Source organism: Culex pipiens, chromosome 1, assembly GCF_016801865.2.
Source record: "Culex pipiens pallens isolate TS chromosome 1, TS_CPP_V2, whole genome shotgun sequence".
In the NCBI taxonomy this organism is placed as follows: domain Eukaryota; kingdom Metazoa; phylum Arthropoda; class Insecta; order Diptera; family Culicidae; genus Culex; species Culex pipiens.
Genome location: NC_068937.1, coordinates 100,621,223 through 100,643,320, shown reverse-complemented (window position 1 = coordinate 100,643,320; position 22,098 = coordinate 100,621,223). Strand labels below are relative to the sequence as shown.

General features: G+C 35.4%; 1 protein-coding gene across 5 annotated transcripts in view; it reads left to right on the top strand.

Moving 5' to 3' along the window:
* Positions 1-7,002: 7,002 nt before the first annotated feature.
* The window catches only part of LOC120430351 (elongation of very long chain fatty acids protein AAEL008004), an 85,396-nt gene continuing 70,300 nt past the window's right edge, over positions 7,003-22,098 (top strand). For 3 of the 5 annotated variants that reach the window (XM_052706147.1, XM_052706145.1, XM_052706146.1), the window contains exon 1: positions 7,004-7,651. The gene's annotated coding sequence lies outside the window, so the exon portion shown is untranslated. Of the gene's footprint in view, positions 7,652-22,098 lie in introns of all 5 variants that reach the window. The other 2 variants (XM_052706144.1, XM_052706142.1) reach the window with 1 other exon arrangement.

Below are 22,098 nucleotides of genomic sequence, written 5' to 3'. Positions count from 1 at the left end.
GTCTCTCCGTGTGTTGTTTGGCTATTTTTTGTTGGTTTCGGATAGACACAGAACTACACAAATCGTGCATCGTTTTCCATTTTTCAAGCTTTTGAGTGTTCTAAAAACTGCTGTCCCTATTCAAACTTTAGTCCCGAATCGCCCCAGATGAGGTAACGATGTGGTGATATCCCATATCAGGGTTGCCAGATTTTAAATGTTTATAACTTACTGGAAGGATCTTTTAAAAACATTTAGTACCGATGTACAACAACTGACCCAAAAAACATTGAAATTTCTAGGAAACTTACCTATTTTACTTTACTTAGATCAGTGGTTCTCAACCTTTTTCAATCCATTCCCCCCTTGGCTTATTTTCAAGAACTTCATTCCCCCTTCAATTTTCAATGCTAAACCTCTTGAAAATATTGTTCAAATAATCTTTTACTAACCGTTACTGTATGAAGAAAATGTAAATACTCACAGTATCATTTCATACAAATCCAGCTACTCTTGTTTAATATTTAATTCGATATTCAGCAAAACGTCACAGAAATCAATCTTTGTTGATCTTTTTATCAAAGAAAAAATAAACTAAGAGGATAAAATACCTCACAAATATTGTTATTTACAAAAGCTACTCAAGTTAAATTTAATTTTCAAAGAATCAGTTCATGTTAGGAGAAAAATTTTAACAGCCAAAAATTTTAAGAAAGGTCTGTTACAATAAATTATGGACAGCTCTTGACCGAAAAACTCTAGAAATTATTTAAAACGCACAGCTCATGTTTGAAAGAATGTTAATACTCGAAAGAATACTGTATCAATTAAATAGTATGTATGTACATCTCTTTTATAGAAACTAGAACAAAAATATTCAAGACATGCTAATGTTTAAATCAATATGGACATTAAGGGAAATTTATTTAAGAAAGCCTTTTTGTCAATGAACTGCAAATATTAGAGAGAATGAACAAACTCATAAAAGTGAAAAATAATTTCTTCAAATATAAACAGGTCATTTAAGAGCGAGTCCACGAACAGGGCATACCCCTTTGTATGGGACGTCGTTTGGACATCACCAATCTGCCTGAAATGTTAAGGGATTGTTTTTACATATAAAACTAGCATCTGGTCAAGATATGAGCACTCTAGGCCAACGGGAAGTGGGGCAAATCGGGACACAAAGTTTGAAGGTTCAAAAAAGTCAAAAATCTTAAAAAGGCTATAACTTAGGCAAAATTCACTTTAATTTCAAAATTCAAAATGCATCTGAAAGTGCTTAAAAATGCAACAAAATGCAGGGAGAAGCATCCCAATTGGTTAAATCTAAAGGGAGTTATTGGCATTTTAGTGAAAAAATCGCATAATTTTCAATTTCAAATAAAAAAGTGTTCCATCCAGATATCAACTCGGTTCGACCTGCAGCTTGTAAGGGACATCTGGGACTACCATCTGAGACTGAGAACGCTTTGGGTAAGGCAGTTTTACATATTAAATAGACCTTTTACTTTTAGTGAATTTTTCGGTTGTAAATTTTAAATTGTAATTTCATCATATTCGTGTTCCTGAGACAATTTCACAATAGAAAATGCATAAAAATGTTTATTTTCATCCATTTTAACCCTTCAAAAAATGAATGTTAAAAAAAATCTTCAAATCACATTTAATGAAAATCAAGTTCGTTTCCAAGGATACGAGATGACGCCAGAAAAAAAGCAGAAAAACAGCATCAAAATTTCGAATGAAGTTCCAGAGAAAAAATAACGTCGGACAGTTTCCCCTTAACTACACTTGCGCAATATAAAATTGCGATTGACAGCTAAAAAACATGCGAGAAACCTCGGCTTACTTTGATCATTTTTATGGATATTTAAAATTCCAGCAGTGTTTGGCACTGTTTGACTAGTCGCAATAGTGCGATCGATAGCAATAATTTGGCAATAATTCAGTGCAATGTCTAAGTAAGTAGGATTTTCGCAATTAAATTTTAAAAAATGGCACGTTCTCGGGAAAATTGCTCTAAGGGTATATTCCTACCATTCCTGCTGTAATGGGACTCTTTTTCAACGTTTTAAAAATTCTGACTTATAAAAATCTAAACAAAGATTTTTAAATGTTAATTTAAGATAAACAAGCGTGTAAACGAGCTAGGGGAACAGCATCTAATTCCAGCGTTTCTCAAATGTTGCCATATCAGCATTTTGGCATTCAATTACAGCTCATTAAAAGCGTTTTCAACTGGAATCGAGTAATAAATAGCTCAACAAGAAGTGAGCAAGCAAGTTTCTATCAAAAGTTTAAAAAAAATAGTTGTTTAAATCGTGAAAATCAGCAAGTTGGATGGAGTTAGGAGCAAGTGCTTAACCTGCCAAACATACGAGAATTGAATTCAAAGTGGCCGTGGTGAGTTTTCCACAGTTCAAATTCACTGTTAAATTGCTGATTCGGTTGCTTAGTAATGGGAAAGCTAGTGTAATGGAAAGCAGGACCCTATCAGACACCTTAGGGAAGGCGTTAATATTAACATTTACATGTTAACATTAAGTTAAGATATAGCCACTGAATCCACTTAGTAAATGCGACCCGATACTCTTCATAAGTCATGGGAAAAATCTGCATTTCTCCCGGACCTTCTCGAGGATTTGACGCAAATTGAATATCCCACAGGATTCGGGATCAGGTTTCGTAAGCTAAGGTGAGGGTTGCAGATTTCCCGATCTTCAGCTCCATCCTCCCCCTGTTTGAAAAATGTCGCACGTCGTACGAGTTGTCGCACGGGTTTGATTTTACCGTTTCGAGATCTATTGGTCGAAAGGACGACAAACGAACGACAAACACTCGACATGCTCGACATAGTTTTTTTCCATCGATTTTCCTTTAATTTGACGTCGATTATCGTCGACGCAAACCAGTTTGACAGCTCTCTTTAGTTGATCTTGTTCGGACTTGATTGGAACCAAATCGAACCAGTTGTCGTTGCTTTTGGTCTTTCGGAGGATTTTGGACGGTTAATAATAGGTAAGTTGTGTTCTAGGTTGAAATACTATTTCTGCCGGAGTGGACGAGAGACCGAATCAAAGTGTCTTGTATTCCAGATTTCGGTCTTCGTGGCGATGGAGGAGAAGGAGGACGGGAAATATGATTTACCCGGCGGGCCATTCCGGAAGACGGGACGGGAAGGAACCGGTTCGCGATCGAAGAAGCGTTTGGTGTTGGGTGTTTTACTTTCCGCGGGAGGTTGCGAAGCAATGGAACTGGTGAGTCATGTTTTAGAAACGGTGGAGGAGATGTGCTGCACAGAAGAAAAAAAATGATGGTAATATTCATCAGGAAATGGTGACAGATTTTGTGTCGAAAAAAATGTGTAATGTTGCATCAGGAATTGGTGAATATTTATCAGTTTTTGATGAATATTCATGAAGTTCACATTTTTACACATTTTTTATGTAATATTACTCAAAAAAGAGGTAATATTCAACCTACCAAATTTTCAACATCCCAAAACTTAACTTTTTTTCTGTGTGGAAGAGCGATCGGACGATCGAAATTAAAATAGGATGATGGTAGTGTGTGTTTCTGTGAAATTGCATTAAATTTAAAACCTCAAAACATCACAAATTCTTAAATTTTGAATGGAATGATTCCAAACAGAGTTTTTTATTCCTAATTTAAAATTCTAGCATTCCAGAACTTTAAAATGCAAGAATTCGATAATTCCAAATTTATTAAATTTCTTGATAATGTACAAATAGTTAGTATTCTTAAATTCTAGAATTTAATGATTCTTTAAATTCACAAAATATGAAAAAATATGAAATTCTATAATACTTAAATTCTGAAATTGAAAATCTAAAATACCATTATTCTTCAATTCTTAAATACTAAAATTGTTGAATTCTAACATTATAAAATTATTAAATTTCCAAAATTCCTCAATTCCTGAAATTCTTAAATTCCCAAAAAATCCCAAAATTTCTAAAATTCCCAAAATTCTTAAATTCAAAAAAAAAAAACAAAATTCCGTTCTTTGGAGTTGAAATTTTGTATTCAAAAAATCAAAAAAATATGAATAATCTGAAAAATCTAGAATTAAATTCATAACTCAAAATTTAAAAAAAATCTGAAAAATTCTAAATAATCTAGAATTTTAAAAATAAAAAAAAATTGGAATAATTAATTATTTTTTAAATTCTGAACATTTAAAAGAAATAAAAAAATCACATATTTAAAGAATTTTAGGGATTATACCATGCTAAAAATTTAGAAATTCGGAATTTTAGAAATATCACGACATGAACTAAATCGTCGCTTGTGTGCTATCTTGTGACACGTTTACTGTAAAAAGATAGGACGTGTCACAAGATAGCACATAAGTACGAAATGATTTGATTATTTAAACGATTTAAAGTTTCAGAATTTTAGAAAATACTTTAATTAGAATTTCAGAATTATAATAAAATATTTTTTTATGATTTTCGAATTATAGAACTATAGAATTTTAGAAGTTTAGAATTTTAGAATTTTAGAATTTAAGAATTTTAGAATATTAGAATTTTAGAATTTTTAGAATTTTAGAATTTTAGATTTTGTATTTTTTTAATTTTTGAATTTTAAATTATTTTGATTACTTTTTTAATGTTTTGATTTTTGTTAAATGTAAGAATTTTAGAATGGTATTTTTAAATTCGTAATATTCAATAGTTTCTTAAATTATTACATTCTGTAATCCTTAAAAATCTTCAAAAATGTATAGTTACATGGGGTGTAGCGGGTGAGATTGGGTCATACAAATTTCAGCATTTTTGTATGACAAAATCTCACCCCAGACTCAATGTCACCCCTGATGACGGTTAATAAATTATTTCAAAAAATTTTGAATTTCATAAAAATTAAAATCTTAAAATTCAAACATAAAAACATAATTTTTTAGCACTCTTAAATTTTTCAAAATTTTTTAATTCGTTTTATACGTTTTTAAATTTTTAGATGTATTCATCTTTATTTATTTTTTTATATGTTTAAACTTTTGAAAACTCAGCATTTTTTATTTTTTAGGATTCAAAATTTAGTTTTTTGAAATATATTATCTTGAAATTTTCATATTATTATTAATCAAATCTGAATTTTATTTATACAAACATATTTCAATCAGATCCTGCCAGAAACCATGCGTCCACGTGTGGTCCTGCGTTGCATCCGTAGAACCCACGAAAGCAGCCACGTTGTTTCGTCACGTACTCCACAAAACCCACATTGTCTCGTACTCCGGTTGCCATCAATCCGTCGGAGATCAAGATTTTGGCTTCGCATCCGTGTACAACTTTGATCAGCTCGTCGGGGATCAAAAGTCCAGCATGACCAAAATGCTGCCACGGCCGCCTCAGGAGAACACCAACATCCAAGCCGGAAGCTGCTGTCAAGGAAAATCCCCAGCGAAATCGTCCGAAAGAAGACAATTTTGAGAAGATTCTACGATCCGGAAGTTTAATTGAGTGAAAAAGTGAATATTTTATTGAAATTTTGTGCGTTTGAATAAAAAAAAATAAAAATAAAAACAAAACAACATTTTTTTAACTGCAACATAACCTAAAAACCTGAAAAAACAGCACACGACAAAGGCACGACAACCTAAATAACAAAACCGTGCGACGTCGGTCAAATGTCGTACGACAATGTCGAACAATTTCGATGATCGATCGCACGACAAATACGACATTTTGGTGCAAAAACGTATGACATTCGTGCGAATGTCGCACGACATTGTCGTGCGACGTCGTACGATTGCACGAACGACAAACGACGGACGTCCGACGGACTTTTCAGTCAGGGCCAGCGTAGGTGGCAGGGATGCCACATTTGAAGATTTTCGAGCACTGGCTCAATGCTCAAACGTATTATTTTGCCATGTTATTCGATGATTTTTAATTAAATGAATTACTCACGAAAAAGATAACAATGTTTTGCTTCTTTTGTCAAAAACAGATCTGTTAAATATTTTTTGCCATCAAGTTAAACTCATTTGCGTTTTTGTGATGTGCCCGAAATCTTCAAAATCTGGCATGCCTACTAGGTGGGTTCACAGCAGTTCCATCGTCTTTAACGTTTATCCAACCCTCTCGTGTCTCACCGTTCACCAGCTTCTGAAAGAGGTTCTTCCAACTGGCCGCTATAGCGTTGTCTCATCTGTCAACAGGTTACCTTCTCGGTCGTTGCACATTTTTTACAGGTGTGTGATTGTCAAATTTCTAATAATTTAAAAATTAAGTGTTGCAAGATTGTTGAGGTCGAGCGATACGCAGATCGAAAACCTTAAGGTCGAATTAACAAATTCCGATTTCTAACACTTCCTCACCATAACTTTGGCTGTGTGTGCCCATCTCCACGAATCTCACTATCACGCCGTTTATTCTTCCGTCGTCAAATTCGTCTAATCTCCATCGTGTCGGAACGCGACAAACCACACATGAGACAAGAAAAAAAAAGTTGAGAAAAAGCTTCGGATGCTCCGAAAGTCCTTGTATCGGTGACTCGGCAAACAAGAGACTTTTCGGAGTCAACCACAAAGAAGAGTTCGGAGCCGAGAGTCTTCCGAGAGGCTAGTTTTAATCACTGAAAAACAACAAAAAAACGCGCTTGTTTGTCTGTCTGCTCTGCCAAACAATAGAGCTTTATGACGTTTCGCGTACACACACTAGCGCACCATTTGATTTTGCTGGCCGGACAAAATTTAACCTCAATCTTTTTCGTGTACGTACACGCAATACATGCGCACGTAGATAACTCTATTGATATCGGCTCCCCGCACATACACACAAACATAACTTAACTCATTCAAGCTTAACATACTCGAAAGAGCCTCTGAAAGAGCAGAGAGAGCAGAACTCGTGTTCTGAGGTGTGTGCACGCGCGCGAGTGAGCGAGACGGAACGTCTGCGAGAGTCGAGGCGCGTGCGAGCGGGACGGAACACCGCCGGAGTGGGGGAATTGTGTAAAACCGTGCAAAAATCTAGAGGAAGCTTCAGTTACATTCATACGTTTACTTAAGATCGGTTCGGTTCCTGAAGTCCTGTTCGTAGGCTCAGTCAGTCCCCGCGTGTATCATCGTGTTCGCGCCCTTTTGTGTCCGCCCCTTAAAAGTTAAGACCAAATTCAAGGTTAGATCCCACCCCGTAACAAAGTGCGTGAACTCGCGTGTTCCGCGACTACCGGATTTCCGGAAGCGTCCCGTCCCGTTGATATTTAGCCGGAGTGTTGTGATCTTCCTTCTTTTCCCCTCGTGAAAAGAAGTGTTTGCTCCCAGTCCCAACCTTTGTTGTCGTTGTTGTTGTCAAACAACGAGAGTCGTTCGACGTCGAAATCGAAGGATATTCTGCCACAAGTGCGTGGGAGGTTCCCCCCCCCCTTCGATAGTGAGTGTGTGTTCCGTGATTTTGTGGTCCCGCAAAGTCTTGCTCAATCAAAACAGGATTCGACGAAAACGTGTGTGAGAGAGAGTGTGCAGAAATAGAAAACTCAAGAGTTCCAGGAGTGCTGTGTGCTACGCATTTCCGCGCGTCAAGGATAATTACATAATTTAGTGAAGGAGGAGGAGAAAAAAAAGTTCCAGCATCCTTGCCAGGAGCTTGTTAGTAGAAGCAGCAGCACCGTATCCTAAGGCCCACTCTAACAGGTAGGTCCAAATGAGAGAAAAAGCGGAAGTGAGTTTGTGTGTGGGGTGGACCCTTAAGCGTCCAGCGTTGCCAGAGACTGATTGCCCAAGATTGATTCGAGTGTGAAGTGGACCCTTAAGCGATAGCCTTCTCAAGTTGTCAAAACAAAATTTTTAAATTTACAAACTGTACCTACACTTTCTTGCCCTGATAAAAAGTCCTTGAAAAGTCCGACGAACATGAAATCGTAGCCGAATAAAATTACAATTACAATTTTGACGAATTCATAAATTTTTTGAAGACTTTAAGTAAAATTTAAAAAAAACATCCTCAAACAGGTTTTTAGGACATTCTTAAGGACACGCAGAACAAAAATACAATTCAGTTTGAAAACCTTTTTTGAGTTCAAGCTCATATTGGATATAATACTTTAGACAACCTGATGAAACTTCAGCTAATTTTGACATCTCCTTCCAAATTTTAAACTTCAGAATTTTATAAAGCATAAGCATAAGCATTGGTGAAATTGTCAACCTCAGAATTTTATGTGCAGAAAGTACCGGGTAATCTGAATAATAACACAAAGTGACTTAAAGTGAGTTTTTTTTCCAAATATCTTCATTCAATGCACAAATATAAAACAATTTGAATAAATAAAATAAATGTGATCAGTTAATAATAATATGAAAAGTACAACAAAGATGAAGAGCATTAAGCCATACCACTTAACATTTAAAAGAAATGTTATTAATAAAAGAAATCTCAATAAAGATATATTCAGATAAATTTCAATAAAGATATATTCAATTCAATTTAATTTCTAATAACTCATAGTGCCATTGCTGAATTTAGTTGTGTGTGCATTTCGATTCATTTTTGTGTGTACTTTTTTCAAGCATTGAAAAAATATGCAGAAATCGTTTTTTTTTCTCAACAATTTAAAATTGATAAAATGTTGAGCAACATTTGAAAAGGGTGCATAAACATTTTGTCTCTCTGCCACCCCCCCCCCCCCCCACTTCAAAATTTCTCCAAAATATTGCCAAATTTTTTTTTTTTAACAATCCATTGTAAACTGTTGTAAATAAGTTGATTACGATTTTTTTTGCATAATCGGAATAAGGTTTTAGGAAAAAAGAATTTTCACATATTTATTGATTTTTATTTAAAATTCTTTACTGTGATAATGGGTAAAGCATTTTTTAATATTTTTTTTATTTCGAAAAAATTTATTTGAAATTGGAGTAACCGAGGGTCAAATACATGAAGTAAAATTTGTGTTTACCTTATGCACATTTCATTATAGTTTCAGTTTATAAGCTTAAGGCAAAAATCTATTTATCAAAATTGGTCAACATTTTTAGATTGTTCAAAAATTTTAAATATTTTTTTTTCTTAATAATTTTGTGTATCAAAAAAATCAAGAAAACTGCTACTTTCTGTTAAAGGTTCAGTATGAATATAGACATAATGTAAAATTAAATTTTCAGACAAAATGATCAAATTATTTACTTGTCAAAGTGGTTATGAAAAAAATAACGTAAATAATATGGCTACTTAGAAAACTCTGGAGCAACATTTGAAAGCTCTTACGGCCTTACATTACACGCGTTTAAATGGGAGGAAATCCGTAAGAGCAATGTCGTACCACGTCGTACCGCCCCTTTCAAAAGTTGCTCCAGAACTTAAGTATATATTTATTAATTCCATTTTTTCTTTTTACAAAGTTCAATCTGTTTTGTTTCATTATTGAATTTTATGAATAATAAAGCAATGACTGATTCAAAAATATTATGGGATGATTTCAGTTTTTTTTAAATACAGTCAAGACTCGATTATCCGAAGTGAAATTTTTCAAAGACTCGATTATCCGAATTGAAATTTTTACAAGGCCCTTGAATAATTGAGTCTGGAATTGTATTGATTTTTTTTACAATAAGTCAATTACTAATTTTTAAGCCTCGGTTTTGTTTTACTTTTTTATAAATAAATAAAATTAAATGTCAAATACCGTCATCTGGGGGGAACTGTGATAACTATTATATTAAATTATTATAATAATATTTTTGCACAAAATTTTGATTTTTTTTTATCGGTTTCTGTTTAGACACAGAACATCAAAATAAGTACATCGATTTACAACTTTGAAGATTTCAAGTGCTTTAAAATGCTGTTCCTGTTAAGACTGTAGTCTCGATTCGCCCCAGTTGAAAGTTATTTAACTAAATTGACCAGTACAAATTTCGATGCTGTCCGAATAACTATGGACAAAACATAAATGTAGTGGACTCCACCTCAAAACCCAACATTGACATAAAATTTCAACCTCAACTTGATGTGATCTTAATAGGGTCCTAAGGCTCTATGTAAATTTTTATGTTCAACGGTAAAAAAACGATTAAAAACCATTAATTATCACATTTTTTTTATATTAATGCAAAAAAAAATGACAAGACAACATTATTTCGATGGATCAACTATGGTCCCCTTGGAACGAGCTGTCGTTGGTCGTACAAAGGGTCATTGTACTCAGAAAAATAAGCTTTATCGTTGTGAACAATAATATCACAAATTTAAGCTTCATTTTAAGACCCAATTATAACAATATTTAGCTAAGTTATAAACTTTCTTACATATACTTTTTAAATATTTCTTTAGTTTAGTTTTTATTCTAATGTTAGTGTTTTTGTTTCAATTATCTTTGAACGTTATTATCTGCAAATCAGCTTTTCACCATAAGATTAAATTATTAGAGCTTGTGTTCCAATATATTATTTTAAATCATAATTTAGGTCCTCAAGTTTTGTACAACAGAAAATCTGTGCAAACCTATATCGATTTAAACAAGAGATCCTAATAACGTGATAAAGAATTTGAGTGAAATTGACAAAATTTGTGTAAAATTTACAGAATTTGTTTGAAATTTACAGAATCTGTATACATTTTTAGAATCTGACAGAAGCAGACAGAAATTCGATTAAAATTGATAGTTTTTGACAGAAATTTGACTAAATTTTACAGAATTTGACTGAAAACCCAAAAAAATTACTGACCTTACAGTCAGCCTCTAATTGCTGAAGTGCAACCAGTAGTCCGCAATAGAGATCAAAATCGCAAACTTTTGCTCATTTAAGAATCAGTCTCATTTGCAGGCCACGTGCTTAAGATTTTGCATCATCGCAGACTTTCGGCAAAGTTCAGAGTGTTTAAGCTTGTTGTGCACTTTTGGTTTTCGGCTTCTTTTAAGAAATTATTTGGAGCGAGAAAAAAAACCTCCAAAGTTGGGCAAAATGATGCACGTGCTAATTTTTAAATTAACCCTCTACTGCCCAAATTTTTTTTTCAAAATTTTTTATTTTTCCCGTGTTCAGGAGGTCATTTTGAGCAACTTTTGTTCTACGAAAAACTTTACTTCTCTTGTTTTATGTTTTTCATGTTTCATTTTTAATATTTTAATTTGCATTTATCTTGTTTAGTTTATGTTTGTTTTTGGTAGTATTTGGCCTACTCTACCAACTCCTATCATTACATTTTGCCTATCTTATTTTTTCATGTTTTTACAGTAACTTTTTCAATTTTTTGCATGTTTTTCACATTTTCTGCTATAAAATGGAACCATTATGATTTAAATTGTAAATAAATGCGTAGATGCGTAGAGGCATAGTCTGGGGCACTAGAAAAAATACTGCATACTTCTTTTTACTTAAAATATAGGAAATGTTAGTAAAAAACACAGCCAAAGTTGACACCTAAAAAAAATACATTTTTAAAAACATTGGCAAAGTCACATAAAATAAGTCAAATTTCCAACCCTAAAATTTTCCAAAATTTTAAAAGTTCTTCTTTCCAATGATTTTTGAAGATCAAAAATTGGTTGAAAAATGGATTTTTGGCGATTTTTGAATCGAAGCCCGTCTAGAGGCGGGGTTGGGTTGTAGAGGGTTAAAACACCGCAAAAAAAAAAAAAACAAACTTGACCAAACAGGGTCAACAGAGGCTGATATAATGCAGAAAGCTTTGAAAGAATTAGTTGGGAGTGAAGTGTTACGAGTTTGGTTGGTTGGAACGACGTGACGTGATCTTGTTAAAATCTTAGTTGAACCACTTTTTGCATTTTTTCTTTCACATAAATAAGGTTTACAGGTTTTAGCATATTTTTTGTTTATTTTTTAAAAACTTTAATAATTCCAAATTAATATGAAAAAAATATATTGAATTTTCATTAAATTAAAAATATAGCACGTTGTCATTAGAATAGTATTACAAAGCGTATCGCAATAATACAAAAAAAAACCACAGCAAAAAAATCAACCCATCAAATCTCTGTACAAAACAAACTGCAAACAGCTGTTCAATATGTCCTCGAAAAACAGTTTGACAGTGTTTTTGAAGGTCTAATGTTTATAAACTTTGTACAAATATTCACTTTTTGTTATTTTTGCTGATAGCACGGTAAATTTTCCATTAAATGGAAAAATTATTTCGCTGGTTGCGGTTGTATACAGAAGCTGTGCAAATTTAATTAATTTTGTAAACGAAACTAAAAACGAAAACTATTGGCACTACGCCCCCCGGGGCATGGCCTTCCTCTAACGTGGGATTTCTGCTCCAGCGCCTCTGACGAGACAGGAGAAACCGGGACCGACGTTTTACTTCACCATCCGATAGAAGCTCAGTGGATAAGGCGGGAATCGAACCCGCGTCTCATAGCATCATCGGGATCGGCAGCCGAAGCCACTACCCCTGCGCCACGAGACCCAGAATTAATTTTGTATTCGAACCAAAAAAAAACCTGATGAAATTTGACCTTCAAACTTCAGACGTGTTTGCTGTTTTGTGATTTTAATGTCTTCATTGAATACAATTTAGTCAAAATTCACAAAAGTTCGTATAAGGTACCTTTCTGTTAATTTCTATAAATCCCCGTTCAAATCTCCTCCAGAGGCAAGTGACATAATTCGGCACACACTCACTCAAACAGACACACTTCTTCGTTGTATGTCTGTCCGTCCGTTCACACACACAGTCCGGTGTCTTATCACTTTGGATTTTATCACGCACACCACCTCCCTGACCCTCAACCCTTCCCCCCTCCCCAAGCCAAGCACTCAAATCTAGAGCAGATCCGCTCTCTCTCTCTTTCTCTATTTCCCACTCTCTTTTGATTTCGCTGTCACTGGGTGACCAAATTAAGTCTCCAGCACGTGAAAGAAGATAAAAGTGAGAAATGTGCGTGTGTGCGTGTCTTTTGAGGTTATGTAACTTCGTTCTTACCAGTTTTGCTCTCGTTTCAAGGCAATTGAACTCTTAAGGTGCAAACGCTTCCTGAGCTTAATCTGAATCTGCAATCGCTGTCAAGCCATCGGCGTTCGACCGTAGTCTATCAATTTTCATGGCTAAAGCGCGCTCACTCTCGATGGTTGCATTCACTTTTTTTTCTGGCTGCTTCTTGGCCGAACCGGCAAGCGGAATTATTTTTACAGCAGGCAGGCAGGGTAATGGAACCGGTAGTGGATACTATTTGGCGGCTTGTTCCGACCGAAGGTTGGCTTCGATGCCGGCAGAAAGAACGAAAAGAGAAAAAAAACAACATTGTCTGGGTGATTCAGCAAGTTTTATTGCTTTTGGGAAGGTTGTTTGTGGTGGGTCATTGTGGTGGACGCTTTATTTCTTATTGATAGTGACAAGATAGAAGTGACAACATCAGTAAAATTGACCTGAAGTTGTCAGAATGTTAGAATTAGATAATTATGTATTGTTGTTTAATATTCGTGCTTAAACTAAATCCACTTCAAAGAGAAATGTTTGTGGTTAACTTAACGCAGTAGGCCTGGCCAGGGAAAAGAAGATAGTTTTGAGTCAAAATTTTATTCTTCACTGGCAACATTTTCTCGCCGAGAAAAATGAGACGGGATGAATCACAACGACGAATATATCGTACTAATTTTCAAAAGAACATCTTTGAGTAAAGGAACGAAAACGGAATTAACACGTTTTATCTTACGTAACAGATTTCAGTCATTCAAAGGTATTATTTTCAGTGAAAAAATTAAGAGGGATCAATTGGTGACACAACAATTTCCCAAGTTTGATGTAGTTTTAAAAAAAACCCTATTATTTTTTATCAAAATCAGGAAGATAAATTTAATTTTTACCCGTGTTTTCCCACTGTGCATTGTTTACAAACATTATTAGTAATTTAGCGGTGTCATCCGATTTACATTAAAAAAAGGCATAAAGAATCGTTAAAAATACGAATTAAATACAAACTAAATGGTATTAAACGATACTGAGCCAGATAGAAAAGTACCTCAAGCAGTAGTTTTCAACAGAGTGTGAAAAGTTGTTATAGTTAGTTAATTATAATTATAAAAAAAAACATTGTTAAATAGTTCTTCAAATACTCTCAAAGTGTCATGTTTTACTCAGTAAAAAATATTTCGAATCGAAACATGAACTGCATTATCGGATTCTTTCGAAATTTTGCACTAAGAACAGTTAACAATAAGTTTTAAGATACAAGTTTTCATTGTGACGGATTTAAAAAAAAACTTCAAATTTATAGGCATTTTCAGTAAAACAATTTACTTAACAAATGTAATTTTTTAATTATGTTACCAAATTGGTTTTGAGGACAACTTATTTTTATTTCTATGAAAAACTTATTAAGTTTTAATTTTAAACTCACGCAGAAAAATATTTTGTAGAATCAGCCTGTACGAGGTTTGATTCAACAAATTTTTTGTTGAATGTAATCAACTCCGATTTTGCGTTGAAACAAACCTTGATTTTCTCAATTCCACAAAAATCTTATGTTGTTTTGAAAAAGTTGCTTTAACGTTTAGCGTTGATTCAACAAAAATCTTGATTTTCAAATCAACAAAACGTTTTTTGTTGATTCAAATATGCCTTATTTTTCTGCGTGCTTATAAACATTTTATTAAAGTCATTATTGAATTTGTACTCTTTTAAGCTTTGTAAGAAACACAGTTACTATCAAAGTTATCTCGGATTTTAAAATAACAATTTTTAAAGAGCTATTGAAAAGCGGACATGCAAAGTAGCGAAATTCGAATTAACGAATCCGCTCTGTACAGTCCAGACTCGATTATCCGAAGGCCTTGGAAAAATTTCACTTCGGATAATCGAATCACAAAAAAAAGATGTCGTTGTCTTATTTTTGATGGTTAAGAATGGCCCATTGACTATTCTAAAATGAAAGAGAATTTCTAAATCCAAGATGGCGGCCGAAATGGCGATGATAATAGGTTAAAAAAAATCATTTTTCAATTTAAATTAATAATAAAATATTATAATATCGATTTTACGAATCCCATACAAACATTTGGATAACCGAGTCTGGACTGTATTCGGTTTTTCTTAGGTTCAAAGGTTAAAGTCACGTTAATAATATAAACAACATTCTTAAGAAACTTTTCAAAAGGACTTTATCTTATTTTAGGTCGCTGACCTCAAAGATGATTTAAAAAAAAAGCTCCAGAGAAATCTGACTACATATCTCGATTAAATTTTCAAAAGGCCCTATCTGCATAGGAAACCCATGAGGGATAGGTTGTTTTGAAAATTTAATCTAGATATATGTAATTCATGACTGTCAGAAAAAATAGCCAAAAATCCATTTTTCAATCAAATTTTAATCTTGGTACAGCCGAACTCTTAAAATTTTAGAAAAATATAGCAAAAAGAATCAAAAAATGGTTTAAACATCAATACAGATGTGCTACTGTCACAAATTAGCAAAATTTCAATGAATGTGTGAAAGTATTTTTTTTTCCTTAAGTTTCGCGTCTTTTCTGATCTGTCAGCCTTGAATTCAAAATTTATAAAAATGATTAAAAAACCCTTATTTGAAAAAAAAACTGTATAAACAAACGTTAATGGCTAATTTGGGGAAATTTTGAGGTGGTGGTAAAAACATGAAATAAAAATTTGCATTACGTCCTTAACAAAAAAAAAAGTCGCAACAAATTTGGGTTTTAGGGGCTTAATGCTTTGTCGTCACTTCCATCAACAAGTTCCTTAAAAAATCATGATGTAAAAAAATTAATTGATCATTTTTTTTCTTTTGCTGGCTAGTTTCGGAAGATTGAATCTTTTGTATGAATGCTTTTGATGCGCAGAAAAAAAATTGTGAATTTCATATTTTTGGATATCAATTGTTATGTTAATCCTACCCAGTCATGACGTTCTAGTAGGATTCTAGCAGAGTTCTTACAGAGCTGTATATTCTTATAGTTTTCGAGCAGAAATGTTCCACCGTTCTAGCAGGATTCTGACAGAACCAGCTCTGCTAGAATATTTCGTGACTGGGTATCGGCAAATCTAATAAGTTTTTTTTTTTCAAATTAGAATATTTTGCTAACTGTCCACCCTTCGACCCTTCAAAACAAACGCGCCACTTCTTCGTTGTTGCACCTTAACTAGCCAACAGCAAGTTTTTGCTCCCCTTTCGTGCGAACCCAGTTGGGTTGATTTATGCGCGCCGCTCAACTTCTTTTCCAATGCAAAAGCCTCAATATTTTGCGCTGACTTGCATCTCTGACACTGCGAGAGCTGACAGTCAACCTGGGTGAGCCTGCTGGGCAAAAAAAAAAAATGAAGTGTAAACATTGACCTGGCGCTGATTTTTTGCTTCATTTGATGGAATTTGCGATAGCTTCATTAATATTAATCTGTTAACTGGTTTAAGTTATTAGATTGATAATTGGATAAGCAGTCAATCAGAAAAATTTAAAGTATTTTAAGCTGAAAAGCTCTTTTGAAAATTGTAAATAATTCTTAATATAACATAATTTTTCCAATTCTGCGTATCAATTAAATTTGAAGTCCTCATTAGAAGTGAATTGTTTAAAATTTAAAGACTAACATTCTTCTTTTTCCACTCCCTGTTCAACTTTCGTTGGGTTTGGTCGTCTTTCGAGCTAGCTTAGCGCGTTTTTGACGGTGTTTTTTCTTTTAACTTTCGCCGACGGCCATGGCGGCGGCCGCGACGGTGGAGAGTGAGTGGACGGAGCACAGGGCTGAGAATGGAAGGACGTTCTACTGGAACGCGGCCTTGAGGAAAAGTGTGTGGGAGAAACCGGACGAGTTTCAACCCAAGACGCAGGCGGCGACGGGCATGGAGGTGGAAGACTCTGAAGGAGGAGGAGAGGACGGGGGCGGATTTCGTCCCGTGGTCAAGGTTCGCCGCAGGAAGGCTAAGGAGGAGATCAACGTCGGCGATGGCGGCAACGACGGCGATGTGGAGAAACTGCTCAGCAACAACAAGTTCAGCCCGCTAGCGGAGGAGAGCAACAACAACAACAATGCGAACCCAGCAGCAGAAAAAACCAACCCCGTGGTACCAGCAACCGGCAAGTCGGCCGGGGAGAAGAAGCAGCCGCCGCTGGTGGTGAAAGAAATGAGCTTCGCCCGCCTTGCGAAGGTGATGTCGTCGTGTGATGTCCAGCCGGAACACAAACTGACGCGGTACGGCACAAAAATTACGTGCTTCTCGAGCGACGACTTCGACACGGTGCAAGCCCACCTGACGAAGAACAAGGTGCAGTTCTACACGCACGGAAAGCGCAGTGCGAGACCGCACCGGGTAGTAATGCGAGGTCTCCCGAACGTGGAACCGGATTACATCAAGGAGCTGCTCAAGACGGAACATCAGCTGGACGTATTGGCAGTACACGCCATCAGGCGGAAGCAGCAGCTTCCCGCCATCGATGAGACGCCTTTCATCGTGCTCTTCCCCAAGGGGCACACCAGTCTGAAGGAGTTGAGTAGCAAAGTAAAGAAAGTGGGACCAGTCGTCGTCCGGTGGGTGGCCTACCGGAACAAAGAACCGCACGTGACCCAGTGCAAGAACTGCTTGCAGTTCGGTCACGGAACCAGTAACTGCCATCTCAAGCCCAGGTGCAGCAGCTGTGGGGGTCCCCACAACACAGAAAAGTGCAAAGCAGAAGAAACGCAAGCCAAGAAATGTGTCAACTGTTCTGGATCCCACGAGGGTCTGGACCGCAGCTGTCCCAAACGTGCGCAGTTCATCCAGTCGAGGCAGCAGGCGTCCAAGCCGAAGCCGCCAGCATGGAAAAAGGACAAACAGACTCCGGCAGGAGCTGTGTTTACCGCGGCGGATTTTCCTCCGCTACCTGGAGCGGTACCGGAAGAGAAACATCCTCGTCCCGCAGGAAGAAGTCAAGGAAATACTGGCGCCGACGCCGGTGCAACCCCGAAGGAGCAACAAGGTGAACGGATGCTGTACAGCGAGTCGGAGCTGTGGGCCATTTACCGAGAATACAGAGTTCGCTTGAGGCAGTGCAAGACACCCGAGGAACAGATTGACGTGATCGCACACTTGCTGACACATGGCACGAGAAAATGATCATCTGATTCAGTAACGTTTTTTTTTTATTATTTATTATTTGTTGTATTTTTGATCCTCGGTCCTAACCTGGTCGTAGCACCTAAAAGGACCTAATAAAAATAAGTTGTGAAGAAAAAAAAAAAACATTCTTCTTTTCTCATTTCTTCCAGGTACGTTCATTGACATTTGGCGGATGTTTTCCTCGCGTGAGTGTCACTCCCCCACTAACCTACAACAGTGGCGCGAGGAGGGGAAGAGGGAATCTCTCTCTAACTTTTCTTTTCAAACGCACTCAACCAACCATTCTTTCGCTGTTATTCTTGCTCCTCCGTTCAATTTTCTGACTGACCTTATCCAAAATCCAGAGAAAGAGAGACATTGAAAGAGAGAGTGCAAACACTCTGTTGCACATTCTCTCACTTTAACTCGAGTGACATTTTCTCTCATTTCTCCGACATTGAAGCTGAGGAAGTTCTCAATTTTTGCTGTTAGCAAAGGGGCGTGAGTGAAAAGTGAGTAACTTTGCAGAGTGCATTTAGAATGGATGGAAGCGACTTGATTGATTTATTGCTGAAGTGGTTCCAGCGAGAAAAAAATGAATAAATACTCGCGACTGAATGTGTAAATAGTTGCATAGGAGAGTTGCTGATTGCTATCGCAATCGCGCGTCCGCGCGAGAAGTTTCAATTATTACTCATTTTTGTGCTTAGAAATAATCTTGCCAGCCCCCCTAAAAGTATGCAACTGGTTGTACATTTGTGCAAAAAACCAATCCCACTCAAATTGAGCTGTCAACGCTTGGCTTCAATTAAGAATCGAAAAACCCAGAATTTGGACACGACTCGATTTTTTTTTTCGACTGGTCACGTTTTGTGAGTAAACACCGCAGAGCTTTGTGTTGTTGTTTTTAAGACGACGTGCACTGACTAATCGATAAACATACCGTGCTAAAATCCGGAACCGGATTAAGAACGAATTAATTGCGTTGGCGTGTGTGCGTTTTTTTTTATCGGAGGTTTTATCAACCCAGTTGATAATGCTTAAGTTGATAAAAATGTTACGATTTTATTAGGGGGAAAATCACGATATTTTTCCCCCAAAAGCAAGACCCTGATTTTGAGTCATTAACTCTGCTTTGAATTGTTTTCTACCGAATTTAACAACATCAATTATAAATTCAAGGCTGAGGCGTTCAACAGCTTGAAACTGTGATATTTTTTTCGCAAATGGTTTATTGTGCTTTTAAACACATGAATATGGATTTTCTTTTCGGTACAGTGAACTTGAAAATACACAATAAAACCGCTTCGTACGGTTCGTTGCTGCAGGACGCATTCAAAATTCGCATGCTCCCAACTGGCAACTGCGTAAAATTTATGCAATTCTGCCTGCTTTTGTATCCTTTTATGCGTGAAATGCGTCAGTGTTATGTGACGTCAGACGTTTAACGTGTAAACATATTAGTAAAATCGTAATTCCTCTCGAAAATCACGCATTCGTTGATTATCCTAAATAAATCGAATTTCTCTTCTCTCTTGCGCGAGAATTCGGAAGAAATTCGATCTTACTTATACATTCAAAGGTCAGACGTCATTTAAGGTGAAACGGGAAGTTTTGGAACAACCTTAAGGAAAAATGCCATAACTTACGAAATTTTTTTTTGCAGGCGTTGAACAATTCGGAAGGAAGCGATCTGTCGAGTTTAGAAATTGATTTAAGTTGAAAAAACGTTGTCCAAGAACTGGCGTCCCATTTCACCTTAACGCTGACGCATTTAAAAAGCTTGAAGATTTGCATCTGTGATCTCAGTTTCCAGTTGTCCAAGAACCCGTAATCTTGAGATTTTGAAAAAAAGAGCTGAAATTTTAAATTGTTAAAATAATGTTGTCTTAGAAATTAGAAAATCGAATTTTTATTTTTTTTGTAGGAAATTTTCTGATCATCACGAAAATATGTTTTCATGAAAAAAATAAACTTGTTGTCATGCTGAGAAATATTTTTTTTTGGGAAAATTTCTAATATTCACAAAAAATAAATGCATAGAAATATGGCAACCATTGCAAAAAAATAAAATGTTTTGTTTGAGAAGATTTACTTACACCGTAAAAAAGGTGGAATTTTGGAAGGGTAAACATTTGTTTGGTTGAATATTATATGATTAATGTACACACTAAGATATTTTTACCGAAGTTGGTAGTTGAAAATTCGGTAAAGTTTAGATCGGGCTGTCAAAATGAACAAAATTTTACCAAATTTCGTTTGTACGATGAACAATAATGAACTTCATTTCCGAAATTTGGTAAGTTTTTACTGAATTCGGTAATTTTCAGTTTTCAGTTGTAAAATTCGGTAAACTTTACCGAATTCGGTAAAAAAATCTAAGTGTGTAGAAATGTGAAGTTCAACAGAAACTGAAGAAAATTTCACCAATTCCTTATGTAAAATTACACTTTGTTTGTCACTATTCCCAGAGGTACCCAGTTAACTCAATTGGAATTCTGAAACGGAATTCAATTCGAATCGTTTACGCATTCCATTTCAAACGCCATCCTTTGTTCTTTATTTGCCTTCGCTTCTCGCTCGGTTTTCTTCAGCCTTCGTTTAGAATAGGCTTTACGTCAAGTGACTCAGTGCGTTTGTTTTTATTTATGGCGCTTGCTAATTAATTACATGTTTCGGGACTACTTAACAAGTGAGTGACTAAAATATGGCCAAAAGAACATGTTCCCGGTAGTTGGAAGCAGTTTTATCCCGAAATAGCTGTGTAAACTTGAGCGATAGTGAAAAGATGATTTTTGCGATATTCATTAAGCGGGTGATAGCTGCTCGCGTGTGTGTCAGTGTGTGCACGCAACGTGATGAGAAATGGTTTTGCAAAATATAAATTTTGATCAAAAGTGCATTAAATAAGATATTTTTGGCCAGTAAATGGCATAAATTTGTGTGCTTAATCGAGGCGGTGCTGTTGCTGGTAAAGTTATGGCCAAAATAGTATTTTTGGAGCTTTAATCGAGCAACAAATTCTCCATATCACGAAGATAGGTGTTTGATTAAAATAGGCATAATTGCCCTTTGTGTTGTCGAATTTGACAACATTGAAATGTTTCCAAAACCGTCAACATTTGTGTCGATTTTTGGAAAATTGTTGTCGATTTTGAAAAAAATTACGTCAAAATCGACAAAAATGTTGCCGATCTTGGAAAAATTTCAAATGAAAATTGTTGTCGATTTTGAAAACATTTACGTCGAAATCGACAAAAATGTTGCCGATTTTGGAAAATTTCAATGTTTACAAATTCGACAACACAGAGTTATCGGATTTGCTTACAGGATTTCTATCCGTGTGTATTGAAGTAAATAGAACTTGTGCACTGAACGAAAAAATGCTACTTTTTAAAAGTTTAAGCCCAATCAAAAATATGAATATTCATGTGAAAATCATTGACTGTAAAAAAAATCAATATCATTTTGATTTTGAAATTTAGTTTTATGCCAGGTTTCATTTCTGTTTTAGATTTGTTTTCATTATTGTTTTCTTGAAATCCAAAATTTTCAATAATTTTTTGGTCAAACCTTTGTTTACTTGTTTGTTTAACTTTGTTTTACTTGTTTTACTTGTTTGTATAAGTTTGTTTTACTTTTTTTTTTAATTTAATAAAATGTATTTCCAAACAAAGGGAATGTTATGAACAACGATAAAAAAAAACAAAATCATGATTACATCTCAACCACAGACAAATAGAATTGAATCTCTTCAGTCTTTGAAAATCTGCCACTCTAACGATCAATTTGAATGATCAGAAACTCACCAAGGCAATTTTGAACTCAAAACCACCCAATTGCACGCGTTTGACAGTTGCTAGAAGCAGTATGCACGACTAGATGGCTCTTGTGAAAAGCGATTGAAATCGAATCGAATCGAAATCAGAATTCTAGGAAAAAAATTTAATTGGTTATTTCAGGAAAAATCTGAATATTTACAGTAACATTTAAACACAATACACTCAACCCCCGGTGGTTTGTCACTTTTTCGTTTGACTCTTTTTTAGTTTGTGTTGGTTGGTTAAAGTTAAACTAAAAATTGACGTACTGTCA